Raw genomic sequence first — 15,315 nt, forward strand, 5'->3', positions numbered from 1 at the left:
ATTTCAACTCTTTAATCACAAATAGAAAAATCATCCTCAAATATGGATTAAGAAATAAATACTGTACAGTGTTTACCTGAAACATCTCTCGTGTGGTACAACAACTAAGGGCCAGTTCACACGCACACTTGCACGTCGTTTATGCAAAAGCAGCATTTTGAGCTTTATTTTTTCCACTGTCTGGAAGCAGCACGGTCTGGTCGTTCTGGGGTCCATTAGCACCGCACTCTTGTGTCCCCCTGCGGGAGGAAAAATGACGATCGCTGGGAACCGCCGCTGAAAGTCGACAAATGCTTTTCTGCATGTTCGCAGTAAAGCATTTGGATGAGACTCTGGGCAGGTGATTGAGACATCCGCTTGAACCAGACCTAAAGGCCCATACACACGCTGGTCTGAACTCTGAGTGGTGCACCATAACGACTGCCATGGCGGGGGTGGTCATTATGGTCAGATCTGCGTGACTTCATCAGGCTCACAAAGATTGCATGATTTTAGCAATGTCCGAGTACAGCACAATAGCATTGTTCTCGCTGCTCCCACCACCAGAAACTTCCCATTACACACGCTCATCGTTTCTCCCCCTGCATAGCAAAAGACGCATCATGTGCAAAGGCTGCTGACACTGCTAGTGCAGTCGCCTTTGGCTGATGACGCCTCTGTTACGGTGCGTGGGGGCGAAGGGACAAGCGCATCTGACTTAGCGGCTTCCAGCGAGTGGGGCGGTGCCAAAAACAATGCTGTTGGGTCATGCTTAGGCATAGCTAAAGGTTCGACTTGCCAGATCTTCAAGGATCGTCATTGGGCCACTGTACACATTCTAGTCTGCTGCACAACTCTTAGCCATGGTGGTCATTCTAGTTCGTCACAGCTGAGTTCAAAACAGTGTGGCAACAAGTGTCATTCTCTGTACAATATGTATGGTAGGGCTGAACAATTTTTGTTTTTAAACCGAAAATCGTGATCAAGGCAATGATTATCTTAGGATCGTCAAAGCGGCGGTTTGCTGCGGTTTTCGCCGCTGCCGCCTGGTCTGCTCCGCTCCCTTCCCCTGCTTGCGGCCCCCTCCTACAGTAAAGTTCCCATTACAGTCGGGCTCACCGCATTGCACTACCGCACGGTGAGCCGCAGGGAAGAGCCGGCGAGCGTTCTCGGCCTGTATCTGGAAGTGTGACATCACTTCCTGGCAGCCACCGTTACTAGGCAACACTCACTGCCTCTTCAATGCAGCTCACCGCGCAATGCGGTGAGCCTGAGTGTAACGGGAACTTACTGGAGGAGGGGGCCGCAAGCAGGGGAAGGGAGCGGAGCAGACCAGGCGGCAGCGGCGTAAACCGCAGCAAACCGCCGCTTTGACGATCCTAGGATCATCATTGCCTTGAACTGGAGGAGGGGTCCGCGAGCAGGGGAAGGGAGTGGAGCAGGTAAATTCAGAGGCGAGGGAGATCTGGAAGCTGCAGCACCTATACACTGGCTAACCTATAGTATGGCACATATAAACTGCCTAACCTATACTGTGGCACATATACACTGCCTAACCGATACCGTGGCACATATACACTGCCTAACCGATACCGTGGCACATATACACAGCGTACACTATACTGTGGCACATATACACTGCCTAACCTATACTGTGGCACATATACACTGCCTAACCTGTCCTGTGGCACCTATACACTGCCTAACCTGTCCTGTGGCACCTATACACTGCCTAACCTGTCCTGTGGCACCTATACACTGCCTAACCTTTCCTGTGGCACCTATACACTGGCTAAACTGTCCTGTGGCACCTATTCACTGGCTAACCTACACTGTGGCAGATATACACTGGCTAACCTACACTGTGGCACCTATACACTGGCTAACCTATACTGTGGCACCTATATACTGGTTAACCTGTCCTGTGGCACCTATATACTGGTTAACCTGTCCTGTGGCACCTATATACTGGTTAACCTGTACTGTGGCACCTATGGCTGGCTAAACTATATTGGGGCACCTATATGTGGCTACCTATACTGGGGGAACTCATACTCACCATCAGTGTGCTGATCCATCGTTGTATATTGAAATCGCATTTTCTGCCAGAAATCGTGCAATTCAATCTTTTCCTAAAATTGTTCAGGCCTGCAGTATGGTATTAGTTTGAATTTTCTGTAATGCTGTAATATGTACCTACTGCCAGTAGGTGGTTCACATACACAATTATAACTCTTTCCAGACCAGTTTTCAGCGTGGATGAACCTAACACGTCTATACCCATTGTAGCAAGTTTTTTAACAACGAATTAGCCTCGTCATTACCACCAGAGAGGCTACAGCGATCACAGTTTGGGTATCAAAACGAGACGTTTCGAAAAATGCTTCAGGCACAACATGGAGTAATTTCTCCAGAAGTGTCCCAGACAGTTTTGAAATCTTGCAAAAGGTAGATGGGCGACATCGTCACAGCAGTCAACCTCTATGGTGACATCTGAAAGTTGGCATTCTGAAGCAGTGTGGGCATGACTTGAGAAGGGGTGAAGTATTGATTCAGGAGAGCATCAACTAGAACCAAAACTGCTTGGAATGGCAATGGCTCCATGGTTATTCGGTTATTGAGCCATGTTATGCTAAAGGTGCGTGCGTGTGTGTATTTTAAATGTAGGTCTATTTATTGAAATAAATGTATGTAAGTGTACTCTTACTATTACGGCCACAAAATGTCCTCATACATTTCCTCCTGCGCGTACTGTTAGTACGTTAATAGGAAGTAATGCGTGTATGTGTTACTTTCATTATTTCAATGACCACAGGCATCTTACTACAGCTGTCAAAAGGACAATACTTTCAGTACAACTCCATATATTGCAGAGATTAATGGAAAACCTCATTTCAGCTTAGTAACATGTAAAAAAGTGTACATGTAACTAGGCCTGAGCGATTTTAGGAAAAAATTTAATTGAGCGATTTCTGTCCGAAATCACGATTTTGATTCGATTTACGATTTCCTTCAAATCAAGCTTTGTGCCTCTCTGTCCTCCTCTCTCTCTCTGTGCCCCCTGATCCCCAAGCTGCAGCTATGCTGGGCATACCTTCCAGCACGAGTCCAGCAATGCCCATCTATCCACTTAGCCTCCTGCAGGCTCTAATGTACGGCATACTTCCTGTATGTCATGTGACATACAGGAACCAGGAAGTATGCTGTGCACAAGAGCTTGGCAGATGGCGAGAGAGGATGGAAAGCATTCGACTCCTATGAAAAAGGTATGGCCAACACTGCCGATGCTGCGGGCTGCACGCACTGAGACTTGGGGGAAGTTTGAAGCCACTTCTTCAAACCTTCCCCATGTGGAAATAACATCATCGCAGAAATTGCCACTTTGACGATTCCGAAATTGTGAGCTTGGTGATCACGATTTCGATTTGAATTCGATTTATCTTTCAGGCCTACATGTAACACACAGTTCTAAGAAAGGACAAAACGTTTTTACCCTGCGCTAATATACTATTCCTATACGGTGGTGTACACATATAAGATGATGTCCCGTTGTGGGTGCACTATCAAGCTGCTTCTCTCTGGGTGGAACCAGGTGCTAGAAACTGTGGAACAAAGAAAGGAACAGAAGAGCTCCAATAGTGCATTAACTTCTTTTTAATCAGCGAATTAAAGTATTGCACTTACATTTAAGTTGCTTTAAAACGAGCGTGTATGTGGCCTGCCCATGATCCTTCCTCTGCGCCTAGGTCTGGCCAGGACCGTTCTCAGATTCCCCACAATACACCGCCGAACATCAGGAGGAATCTGAGAGCTGTCCCGGGTCCTGGCCAGACCTAGGTGCAGAGGAAGGATCTACATACACATACATTTTAAAGCAACTTAAATGTAAGTGCAATTCTTTAATTCGCTGATTAAAAAGACGTTAATGCACTATTGGAGCGCTTCTGTTCCTTTCTATGTAACACACAGTTCTGCAGGGTTGCCAACAGAGGCCGATATGAGAGTAAGGGCTAGTTCACACTTAATTTAAAAACGTATCCGTAGCTACGTTTTTTGTCCCGGACGAAAAACGTAGCCACGGATACCAATGTTAAAAATAGGAACAGCACACACTCAAGTTAAAAACGTATCCGCGTGCGATCCGCGGAATACGTTTTTAAACCCGGAACGCTGAGTCCGGACTTGCAGCATTTTTCACGGACCCGTATACACGTACGGGTAGTGAAAATCAATGGGGAAACGGGCCTCCCTCTTCACTGACATTTTGGGACACTGGAAACGGATCAGTTTCCAGTGTCCCATGGTGAAGGAGGGGGCCGCCATGCTGAAGGGGGTAGCAGCCAGGACGGGGGGCTGCGGGCAAAGCGGCGGCCAGGGGGGGTCACATCCACCCCCCCCTTGCTCACCTGGGTGCCCCCCTCCCCGCTCCCCCTCCAGCTCGCATATAATGTAATAATTTGTACCTAATGAAGTTCGGCGAGCCGGGCACTTCCGCCCACACCGCTCGCCGTCACTTCCTGCGATGCCGCCCACTGAAATACAGAGGGCGACATTGCAGGAAGTGACGGCGAGCGGTGTGGGCGGAAGTGCCCGGCTCGCCGAACTTCATTAGGTACAAATTATTACATTATATGCGAGCTGGAGGGGGAGCGGGGACGGGGGGCACCCAGGTGAGCAAGGGGGGGGGGGATGTGACCCCCCTGGCCGCCGCTTTGCCCGCAGCCCCCCGTCCTGGCTGCTACCCCCTCTAGCAAAAAAAAAAACAAAAAACGCAAGCGGATCCAAAACGTGTGCTGCAAAAAAAGCAGCACGGATCCGTTTGCGTTCCGGGTTTTGAAAATCGGAGCCCGGACCGCGGATGTGTCCCGCACCCGGAGCTAGTGTGGCCCAGGCCTTAACCTGTTTGTTGCCAGTCAAGGAGTTGTTAGGTTCTCTATAAACTGACTGGGTTACTTATCATTTTAACAATTTTTGCCTGCTAGAGAGGCCTGCGAGGAGCTAGGAACTTTCACACATGCTCAATATACATCTCATTTGCATAATTCAATCCTCATTGTCAGCTCCACAGCTTCAGCTACTCTTGGGCAGCACAATGCACTCTCGCCTTGCAGAGCTGGATTGTATGTTCGCCCCATGTCTGCAAGCGTTTTCTCGGGGCACACCTGTTTCTTCTAGCATCCCAAAACATTTAGATAAGTTAATTGGCTTCCCCCTAAATTGGCCATACACTACACAATAAATACATAGACTATGACTTTAGTAGGGATTAGATTAGGAGCCCCCTCTGAGGAACAGTTAAGTGACAAGACAATATACTCTGTACATCGCTGCTGCAGTGCTGGTCGGTATAGTCGGTGCTATATACAGTGGAGGAAATAATTATTTGACCCCTCACTGATTTTGTAAGTTTGTCCAATGACAAAGAAATGAAAAGTCTCAGAACAGTAACATTTCAATGGTAGGTTTATTTTAACAGTGCCAGATAGCACATCAAAAGGAAAATCGAAAAAATAACCTTAAATAAAAGATAGCAACTGATTTGCATTTCATTGAGTGAAATAAGTTTTTGAACCCCTACCAACCATTAACCAGCTGAGCGGTCTGGACGAGCTCAGCTCGTCCAGTACCGCCGGAGCCTGCCGCTCAGGCCCTGCTGGGCCGATTTGGCTCAAATAAAAAGCAGCACGATGCAGCGGCGAAAGAGGGTCCCCCCAGCCGCCTGAGCCCAGCGTAGCCGGAACAAAAAGTTCCGGCCAGCGCTAAGGGCTGGATCGGAGGCGGCTGACGTCAGGACGTCGGCTGACGTCCATGACGTCACTCCGCTCGTCGCCATGGCGACGAGGTAAGCGAAACAAGGAAGGCTGCTCATTGCGGCCTTCCTTGTTTATTCTGGGCGCCGGAGGCGATCGGAAGATCGCCTCCGGAGCGCCCTCTGGATTCACACAGAAGGTAGGCAAAATAATATCCTGCGACCTATGAAATCTAGACATAACTTTCGGACAGAACTTAGGATCTGTAACACTAACCTATCCTGAAAATCCTGAAAATAAGGACTATTCATAGACAAGGCTTGTAGCTCACTAACCCTTCTGGCTGTAGTGATGGCTACTAAAAATACCGTCTTTAATGTAGGATATTTAAAAGAACTGTCCTTTAGGGACTTAAAAGGACTTTTGGACAGTCCCTTTAAAACCACCGATAAATTCCAAGGAGAAATGTATTGTTTATAAACAGGCAGTTTTCTAGAAAGAGCCTTTAGAAACCTCACTATCAAAGGAGAGGAAGACAAAGGGATACCTGAAAAAGCAGATAAAGCAGCAATCTGCACTTTAAGCATAGTTACAGAAATATTTGTATCCCAACCGTCCTGAAGAAATTCTAGGACTGCTGGAACTGACAGGCTATCAAACTTAGAGCCAGACAACCAAAGATGGAAAGTTTTCCAGTATTTCAAGTAGATCTTCCTAGTAACTTCTTTACGGCTAACAATCAATGTAGAGGCCGCCTTGTCAGATACTCCCAATTTTTTGAGTAAGGCTAATTCAGGATCCAGGATCCAGACTGACAGATTCAATCTGTCTGGATGTTGTTGACAAATGCTACTGCCGTAACGTTGTCCGACTGGATCAGAACATTGGACTGTGACAGTGTCGATTGCGCTTGACATAAGGCTAGCTTTACTGCCCTTAATTCCCTCCAGTTGGATGACCTTTGAGACTCCAGTTTTGTCCACTTCCCCTGAAAGGATCGGTGAGTTATATGAGCTCCCCAGCCCCAAGCGCTTGCATCCGTAGTTATTACCTTGTCTACAGGCTCCTTCCAAGGCCTGCCCTTCACAAGGTTGGATTCCTCCAACCACCATTGCAGAGACAACACAACAGTTTGAGGGATTTTGACTTTGAAATCTAATGTTTGTGGACGACCGTTCCAATTTTCTAGAAGGAAACTCTGCAGCTTCCTGATGTGCGCCAGCGCCCAGCGTACTGCCACCACTGTGAATGACATTAATCACAGCACAGACAAAATAATCTTTAGGGAAACTTTGTCTTCCCCTCTGTAATAATTTCACTGCCAAACTTATCTATAGAATTTTTTCTGGAGGAAGGAAAATCATCTGCATTACTGAATCCACTAACATGCCGAGAAAGGGAGTTTTCTGACTTGGAATCAGAGAGGACTTCTCCCGGTTGATGATCCAACCTGTGGATTGGAGATGTTCCGATACCAGATCTAAATGGTTTTTCAGCTGTTCTGCTGAACTTCCGAGAATAAGCAAGTCGTCTAAATACCGAATGATAAAAATTCACTGCTCTCTTAACGGAATCAATGCTTTTCACAGAATCTTTGTGAACACTTTTGGGGCAGAAGTGATCCCAAACGGGAGGCAAACAAATTGGTAGGATTTTACCATCCTGTCATAACATAGCAGCCATTGGTGACATTGCATATAATACAGCGGCCATTTGGTATAACCTGTATCCATTGGAAGCCACATTTGTCATTTTTCTATCTGCTGTGTACTATTTCAGATGTGTATGTATGTTAAGAGGCCAGTCTGGCAGCTGGCTTTGGGGGTATAATTCAGGGCTGTGGAGTCGGTCCAAAAATCCACCGACTCCGACTCCTCAGTTTAGGATTCCACCGACTCCGACTGCTCGACTCCTCTAATTTGCATATTACAATTTTGTTGATTAAAAGTATGTAACATGAAATAAGTCTCTTAACTGCCAACGCTTAGGAATATTACAAGACAACTGAAGTGAGAAGGATATGTAGACTACTATATTTATTCCCTTTAGACTAAAACTAGTCCTTGGTAAGAGTACTTGTAAAAAGGTACAAACCGGAACAAAGAACATCTATCAGGCCCTAGGCAATGTAAGTGTGGGTACATGTAAGAATGATGTGCAGGTACTCTGCAGGGGAATGAGGAGATACTTCCTCTATTACACATTCTTCATGCACAATCTGAACAAGGTTTATGGGTGACAGACAACACTTCTGTGTTCAATGTGCACAACATTCTCAGTGGATTCCCTGCAGCTCTGTGGGGAGTGCATATGTATAGTACTACTGTGTAACAAAGTAAACCTGAGACAGATGAAATTAAATTTTTATACATACCTGGGGCTTCCTCCAGCCGCCTTCAGGATAATCAGTCCCTCGTTGTCCTCCTCCACCACCTGGATCTTCTGCTAGGAGTCCAGGTACTTGAGCCAGCCGGGCGTAGTGCGCATGCACACACTCCGCCGCCAGGAGCATACTACACCTGTGCAGCACTATTGCGCAGGTGCAGAATGTTCCTGGCTGTGGGAGCGGCATGCGGCCGGACAGCGCTGACTGGCTGAATTACCAGGACTCATAGCAGAAGATCCAGGTGGTGGAGGACAGCGAGGCACTGATTAGCCTGAAGGGGGCTGGAGGAAGCCCCAGGTATGTATAAAACTTTACTTTTCATCCGTCTCAGGTACCCTTTTATTTGTAGTCACCAAACCAAATTTTAACAACATATCAAATTATTTGATTTCATCAGCAAAGGGAGTGCATACATTTGCATAAACCAGCATCAATGCAGAATTATTTCCATCTCAGTGACCATCTCTAGTGACACAGCTACACATCAGGCTTTATTCTTACAGCATAGATGTTATTTAGTATATATGTTACGGCCAGAACCCGAAGTTTGGCTACTTCTAGTTCTGGCCGGCCACTTCGGGTTCTGGCCGGCCAATGCGCGAAGTGGCCGCTGCGCTGCGGCCAATGTTAGAAATGGAATGATTCCTCTGAGGTTAATGTATCTTCTGGCCACAGCGCAGCGGCCAAACGTATAACAACTTAGTGAATTTATTGCAATTTAGCCGGCGGCAATGTAACAATTCAAGCCGCCGGCTTTTTTTTTCTGCCTCTCTCTCTCCTCTTATGGGCAGTCGGCGGGGACATGCGTGTCCCCGGGAGTCGTTCGTGGCGCCAGGGCAGCAGAGCGGGGAGACTGCAGACATTGCTTCTGCCAGCACCCGCTCTGCAAAAAACAGCAGGATCCCCCGCGACGAACGACTCCGGGGGGACACGCGTGTCCCCGCCGGCGGCCCATAGGAGAGCGAGAGAGGCGGGGGGGAGGGGGGGGGGGAGAGGGGGGGTAGGAGAGAGAGGCAGAAGAAAAAAGCCGGCGGCTTGAATTGTTACATTGCCGCCGGCTGAATTGCAATAAATTCACTAAGTTGTTATACGTTTGGCCGCTGCGCTGCGGCCAGAAGATACATTAACCTCTGAGGAATCATTCCATTTCTAACATTGGCCGCAGCGCAGCGGCCACTTCGCGCATTGGCCGGCCAGAACCCGAAGTGGCCGGCCAGAACTAGAAGTGGCCAAACTTCGGGTTCTGGCCGTAACATATATAAGAGATTCCTGTGTACACATCATATATACAGTCACAATCAGATCTGTATATCTGACCTTAAAAATACGGGACTGCTTTATTGGAGCAGCACAAGTAAGTAATTTTGATTGGTTTATTTCATTTTTGTGGACTAAGCACAGCTATTACTGTATATATACATTATTTTTAATGACTATTATCTGAGAAATAGAACATTTTATCATATTTTCTATTTTAATTACAGTTACAAATTCATTAGGAGTCGGAGCATTTTTTCCCGACTCCGACTCCAGGCACCCAAAATTGCCCGACTCCACGACTCCGACTCCACAGCCCTGGTATAATTGTCACCTGGCTGAAGGAAGCTGCAAATTTAATTGTCTGTATGGCCATGTAAAGTACATTAGCAGTCAGTCTCCTCTGGACACTGCGGCCTCTAGCAAGGAAACAGGTAATTAGGTAACGACCCACTATTTTGTCCTGAATCTGCTGAAAAGGTGTTGCATTGCTTTGAACTCTGTGTATATGTAAACAGCCAATATACAATCGGACTGACTGAAGTCTGGAAAGTTGGAAGCTAAAACAGGAACCTTTGAAGTTTGCATATCACAGCCAGCAAGGATATGATTTCTGTGCAAACCTTCGAGGAAATTAAATTATATCTGGACATGTACCCTCGGGATATGCTGCGTGCTATAAAAGTCAACAGAGAACACTCAAAAATGTGTAGTTCCCAGGAGATAGAGAAGCTAGAACTGCCCCGGCTACTGGTCGGACTGCATGCTCCTCGCAAACAATGCTCTGTTCATGCTGGTAACGTTTTATTTCCATTTTTATTTTTTAGCAAACTGTCTTGTTGTGTGTCTTTGTATTTTTACTTTGTTTTTGTAAATCTTTTTGTACATATTCCTGTCTGCACTGTTCCACTTTTTGTAATATTAAATATTTATTTAATAAGCCTGACTTCTGATGTACTAACAGCTCATAGCCTAGAGAGAGACTGCAGTGTAATTTGCGTTACAAGTTCAGTGCCTGATTGTGCCTTGCTACTGTGTGATTGTATTGTGTGTGTGTAGCGTTCCCGTATTTGGCCTAAAGCGCAAAGCTGACCCAAATACGAAAACGCCGGACTGAGTGCAGACCACTCGACAGCAGAGTGGGAATTGTTAGAGTGTCTAGCAGCAGCTAGTTGTGGCAGTGAGAAGTGTTTTGAGGGGTGACAGCTTTGTGTTAGCTTGAATAAGGCTGCTTCCCCTCGCGATCTGGTCAAAACCCTCAGTCGGGAACCGTATCTGCAGGCATGCCGTGGGGCCAGTTCCTGACACATCCCATTTACTCTTACTGCAAATCTTAGGAATTTTTTTTAGATATTTGGTGAATCGGCACATGCCGATATGCAGCTCTTAGATCCAGAGATGCCATAAAGGCCCATGGAAACAGTAGCTCCCTTACTGAAAAGATGGATTCCATCCAAATCAGATAAAACGCACATATAAAATCAATTCCAAAAGGATCCTCCAGCGTTTTATCAGCTCCTTAGGCACCGCCCTACTAGTTTCGTCCAATGACTACTCAGGGGCTTGGCCAATCAGAGCTGAGAGACGCTATATGTATCTTCTTCTAACATCACATGATCGGCTGCTTCAGCTGTATTCATTCGCCACTGCCATTCCAAACAGGCAGCTAATGCTATTGGCTACTCCTCTCTAAGGCCTACAGTTCCCATAAACTCTCTATATCTCAATTCCTATTGGTTGGCGGCCTGAATGTGAACTACACTGCCCAACAAACCTCCGCTTTGCGCAACCCACCCTATAGCTTTCCAGGACTACATCACCCAGAATTCCTGTGGGCTCGGCAGCGGCCATCTTTATGTATACAGACGGACTACAGAGACAAAAATGTCCTCTGTGCCGTCTGCGCCCATAGATGTTGATCCGAAGGGGAAATAAAAACGTAATATAATAAAACTAATGCACCTAAAATTAAATTTAAAATTGAAGTAGATGAAATTCTTTAGCTTACTCTTCCTACTTATAACCTGAATTATCTTAATGGTATCATGACAAGGGAGGGCTTATAATGAGGGTGATATCCATATCAACAAAAGTGATACACATATCATTTAGCATAATGGGAGTGGCTTAAAAAAAAGGCCAACAAACAATGACTGGCCTTAAAAACGATGTGCAGCTTCTCATCACCTGTTGCCAAGGCAACACCTAGCTGGGCCAGCAACATTCAAAACCAAACCCAACATTATAATAGCAGCTCATGAGGCCAGCCATAGCAGTCTACACAACATAATTTAATTAGGCAACAATTACCCTCCTTATATCTACTAATCCCACATACAGTGGCTTGCAAAAGTATTCAGCCCCTTGAAGTTTTCCACATTTTGTCATATTACTGCCACAAACATGAATCAATTTTATTGGAATTCCACGTGAGAAGTGGAAAGAAAATCTTACATGATTCCAAACATTTAAAAAAAAAATAACTGCAAAGTGGGGTGTGCGTAATTATTCAGCCCCCTTTGGTCTGAGTGCAGTCAGTTGCCCATTGACATTGCCTGATCAGTGCTAAAGACTAAATAGAGTGCACCTGTGTGTAATCTAATGTCAGTACAAATACAGCTGCTCTGTGAGGGCCTCAGAGGTTGTCTAAGAGAATATTAGGAGCAACAACACCATGAAGTCCAAAGAGCACACAAGACAGGTCAGGGATAAAGTTATTGAGAAATTTAAAGCAGGCTTAGGCTACAAAAAGATTTCCAAAGCCTTGAACATTCCACGGAGCACTGTTCAAGCGATCATTCAGAAATGGAAGGAGTATGGCACAACTGTAAACCTACCAACACAAGGCCGTCCACCTAAACTCACAGGCCGAACAAGGAGAGCGCTGATCAGAAATGCAGTCAAGAGGTCCATGGTGACTCTGGATGAGCTGCAGAGATCTACAGCTCAGGTGGGGGAATCTGTCCATAGGACAACTATTAGTCGTGCACTGCACAAAGTTGGCCTTTATGGAAGAGTGGCAAGAAGAAAGCCATTGTTAACAGAAAAGCATAAGAAGTCCCGTTTGCAGTTTGCCAAGAGCCATGTGGGGGACAGAGCAAACATGTGGAAGAAGGTGCTCTGGTCAGATGAGACCAAAATGGAACTTTTTGGCCAAAATGCAAAGCACTATGTGTGGCAGAAAACTAACACTGCACATCACTCTGAACACACCATCCCCACTGTCAAATATGGTGGTGACAGCATCATGCTCTGGGGGTGCTTCTCTTCAGCAGGGACAGGGAAGCTGGTCAGAGTTGATGGGAAGATGGATGAAGCCAAATACAGGGCAATCTTGGAAGAAAACCTCTTGGAGTCTGCAAAAGACTTGAGACTGGGGCGGATGTTCACCTTCCAGCAGGACAATGACCCTAAACATAAAGCCAGGGCAACAATGGAATGGTTTAAAACAAAACATATCCATGTGTTAGAATGGACCAGTCAAAGTCCAGATCTAAATCCAATCGAAAATCTGTGTCAAGATCTTAAAACTGCTGTTCACAAACGCTGTCCATCTAATCTGACTGAGCTGGAGCTGTTTTGCAAAGAAGAATGGGCAAGGATTTCAGTCTCTAGATGTGCAAAGCTGGTAGAGACATACCCTAAAAGACTGGCAGCTCTAATTGCAGAAAAAGGTGGTTCTACATAGTGTTGACTCAAGGGGCTGAATAATTACGCACATCCCACTTTTCAGTTTTTTTTTTATGTTTGGGATCATGTATGGTTTTTGTTCCACTTCTCACGTGTACACAACTTTGTTTTGGTCTTTCACGTGGAATTCCAATAAAATTGATTCATGTTTGTGGCAGTAATATGACAAAATGTGGAAAACTTCACTGAATACTTTTGCAAACCACTGTAGTGCTAATACTATTCTATACTTATACCATGTCCCAGAGTTCATATTCCACAGAGTGCTACTACTACCCCATATTATTCACAGTAAATCAATACACCACATACTACATATATTCTCACCATCTATCACCCCTCATTAGTGCATAAATAATTTTATCCTATCTTTTATCAGATACTCCAGATACAGCAACCTGAGAAGTAGATGGATAAGCATTCAATAATGAGGACTTAAATGATTCAAATGAAGCATTAATATCCTCTCTGAGGGTGCATTTCCACTAACGCGAATTCGCATGCGTTCCCTGCATGCAAATTCGCATAACCAATAAAAGTGAATGAGCCTGTGTCCACTTGTCAGGAAAATGGAGCGTTTTCTTGTGCAGGAAAAATCTGCTCAGCAGAGCCATCCGAATTCGGACACCGCACACACGCATGCGATTCGCATACAATGTATTTAATAGGGAATTCGCATGGTGTTTTTTCATGCGAATTTTCATGTGAATTCGCATACGATTTCGCATGGAATCAATGAAAAAGCACACAGGCACTGACATGGTTAAATTCGCACACAGCGTCATCCATGCGAAATCGTATGCAAATTCGCAGTAATATTCGCATACAACCGCATGCGATTTCGCTCCTGCATGCGAATTCGTCCGCGGACAATCCGAGATTTCACACCGCACTAGTGGAAACGCACCCTAAAGGATTTCAATGTATCCTCAATAGAGTGACCTGGCTCCTCCCCTATAACCCTTTCTATGCACAACTGACAGAGAGTCTTTGCATAGGGCAACATCGGCTTAAAATTGCACAAAGAGCATCTCTTATAATTAGAAGGGGGCCTATGCTTATCTGCAGCAGCAGCTTCAGCAGTTTTAGCCTGCAAACAAACAAAACAACAAGGTATGAAACTCTGTTCATAGTTATAGCACATTCAGCCCAGAAAGAAAAGCCATTATCTCACCTTTCTGGGCAGCCTGGTTGCTCTCAATCCTCTCAGCGTCTGACATGCTTCCAAACTGTCACATCCAGCGCAGGAAAAACTCCCTCCAAGCAACAGTGCTACACAGGCCCGCCCATCCTCCCCTTTAAACATATCCGGCCTGCCGTGATTGGACGACAGGTGGACCGGAAGTTAGGAGGAAGTCCCAAGCCAGCCTCTATAAAATATTACATCGGGCATATCCACTGGAAATTACACATTCGGACGCGGCCATGCGGCCCAATGCGCTCCACGCTGCACATGGTCGCTGGCTTACCTCCACCGCAAGGGGAACCCATGCCTTCCACACTTGCTCTCACTGGAAGCGGGAAAGAAAGGTAGGCAAACCCCAGCAAAAGTTCCAGCCCGGGGTGCACGGCCAGACTGCCTCAGTGCTGCAGTCTCAGTCACTCAGAAGGATCCACCTGCAGCCCAGCACACAGGATTCATCCAAAGGGGAGATGCTGACCTGCCTGGACGCAGGAACAAACAGCAATGAGGGTGGACTAACTATGTCATTGTTTTATAGGGGAGGTGCTGTCCCTGATAAGTCGACGTCTAACCTTTGCCCTGAAGGATTGCAGGAAAAACAAGGATTCTTGTCACAGCAAAGTTCTCCACTTTTGCTCCAGTTGACTGCACATTGATGTTGATAAATCTACAGCACAGCATGAACAGAAGAACAGAAACAGTAAGAAGCTTACCCGTGTAGGACTAAATCCCTCCTTCAACTAAGCATAACCAACAAAATCTTTGCATAATGGACAAAAAATTGTTTTTAATTGTGTATAAACTTATTTACTGAAAGGGTGTGTGTTTTGATCTTCAGGGAGATACGAGAGTGTTATGCAGTGCTTTATTATAAGTGCACTAGGCCTAATGCTGGGCATACACGGCTTAATTTTGCTGCTCGATTCTCCCGCTCGATAGATTCCCCGCTTGATTCCGCAGGTGATTCTCTTATCTTCCGCTCGGTTTTCTTATCTTTTTCCATTGTGTTCAATGAGGAATCGAGCGGAAAAATGGTCGGGCGGGTGGGAGATCGAACGTGGCGGAAATTA

At 45.9% G+C, this 15,315-nt stretch overlaps 1 protein-coding gene across 1 annotated transcript in view; it reads right to left on the minus strand.

Annotated features, from left to right (window-relative positions):
* WDR74 (WD repeat domain 74) overlaps nt 1-15,315 on the minus strand; it is a 96,161-nt gene that overhangs the window by 32,822 nt on the left and 48,024 nt on the right. The gene's annotated exons all lie outside the window — the stretch shown is intronic.

This window comes from Hyperolius riggenbachi, chromosome 11, assembly GCF_040937935.1.
Source record: "Hyperolius riggenbachi isolate aHypRig1 chromosome 11, aHypRig1.pri, whole genome shotgun sequence".
In the NCBI taxonomy this organism is placed as follows: Eukaryota; Metazoa; Chordata; class Amphibia; order Anura; family Hyperoliidae; genus Hyperolius; species Hyperolius riggenbachi.